The sequence below is a fragment of the Mastomys coucha genome, unplaced genomic scaffold, assembly GCF_008632895.1.
Source record: "Mastomys coucha isolate ucsf_1 unplaced genomic scaffold, UCSF_Mcou_1 pScaffold14, whole genome shotgun sequence".
NCBI classification, from domain to species: domain Eukaryota; kingdom Metazoa; phylum Chordata; class Mammalia; order Rodentia; family Muridae; genus Mastomys; species Mastomys coucha.
In genome coordinates, this window is record NW_022196896.1 from 66,585,114 (window position 1) to 66,587,182 (window position 2,069).

Sequence of the window (2,069 nt, forward strand, 5' to 3'; positions counted from 1 at the left end):
CTCAGTCATGAAGATGGCCTGGCGGTGGTCTCTCCCAGTCTAGTGTGGTTCTTATTACTGTTCAGCTTTCTTGATTCAGGATTCAGTGTAACTATGTCTCATAACCTTTCTTCTGACAGGAAATCAAGAGCCTTTCTTTGTGATGGTTTGCTACCCCCCAAGTGGGTTCTGCTGGTTTTCTGCACAATAGCCATGCAAATATTTGAAAGCAATGATCTCCATGTAGGACCAATGCAAAAATGTGTCAGAGGCATTCCTGCAGGCTCTTCTGAGATGGCTGTATAAACTCAAACTTATAGAAGAAATGTCTATATTCTATACCCTATTGTTAGAAAGTTTCCAGTTAACCTTTTAACCAGCCACTAAGTAGACCCTACTAAGCTATCATTCCATTTTCCAGACAAAGAGAATTAAAGACACTCAGAAAGTCAAATAGGTCGCTAGAGGTCTTGCCTAGCCAGTGGCTGAGCCAGGACACAAACTGAGGAACTTCTGATCTCAAAGTATCTCATGGACTTCAAAAACACTCCATGTGAAAGCAGAGGCCAGGTTACACGTGAGAGATGTAAACTGGCTGGTATGGCCAGTGAAAAACTACTTCCTGAGAGCCAAGGCCCTGGGCAGCTCTGCTTGGACGCTTACACATTACCTCAGCAGGAGGTTTTGGCCATTCCTACCCTGGCATCCTAACACTCAGGGTTTCTCAACAGAGGGTACACAGGGAATACTCTATGTGTTATATTAGCCTAAATCTCGTTTTTCCTGTGAAGACATGGAGGCTTGGAGAAATGCAGTCACATGGCCAAGGTCACTCCATGCAATTGTTCTTTTTTAACTTAGGAAATATGGTTCCTTTATGGTGTATGCTTAAGAACCTCTCCAGATGTTTCCATAAAAGCACAACGACACACTTCTCTTCACTTCCCACAAAGACTTTTCTTTAATGTGGATGTTTTCACAAACACAGGCAGGAGATCCGAAGATCACAGAAAAGCTAATTAGCAGATATAGAAATGTCCTCAACCACATCTGGTATCCTCATTGCCAGAGTCCTAACTGTAGTTGGAGCATCATACTCTACCTCCCGGGGATTCTGATATATAGATGATGTGGAGACTCTGAATCATGTTGCTAGAACAGCTGATGGGGTGAAACATGCAGTTTACATTTCAGTCAGACCCCTGCTGCCCCCGATCTTAGTTCACTGCTCTTGGCACCCAAAGGCCACCTTGCCAGCCAGAGAAAATGGAAACATGGGGAAAAGGCTCCCATGATAAAGAGGGTATGCTTCATGTTTGCTTATAAAAGTTTAGCTATCCCCTTTTATCCAGGTGTCCTACTGTACCTTGCAAGGTCACAGCTTATCAGTCCTGCTTGCCACTGGGACATCTTTTCTTCTTGTCGTACTCCCCCTGTATCCTGCCCCCTGCTTCTAATGCAGCAGCCATTCGCTCAGGCACTAAAACCTGAGTACACCTGAAAGACACAATTCTGATTATTTTAGCTTTAGTATGAACCAAGCCCTTAGGTAGGCAATGACCTACATAGTGTTCAATATGGAAATGTCAGGCTATTTATCTTTAAAAGCTCACTGACCTACTTCCATGGCCACTGTCACAGGTGCTCTTGGGTAAGGCAGGTTCTGCATGACTCTGAACACAGGAACACATGCTAAAATCATTAGCGTTTTCTCTTATGCAGTAATCCAGTCCAAGCATGCAGTGCCAGCCTCTAGCGACGTGCCTCCTACGACATGCCTTAATTCATTTGTCAGAAGGTGGCCTACATTAAAACAGAGAATTCTCAAGCATGGCCTCATGGCATACCAATCTCGTGTATTTTCCATCAGATGTGGCCTCTGGGGGCAAGTGCCTATGCTAAGCATCCTCATGTTGAATTTACGAAAGGAATGCTTGCTGTCCTCTTCATGTCTCAGTGGGTTGAGGAAATGCCTTAAGACAATTTTTAGATAATTACACCATATTGGAAATTACTAACTGTGATGTGAAATCTACTTAAGGTAAGCAGGTGAATTCTGTTTGTACAGGCACAGGAGTTCAGGGACACTA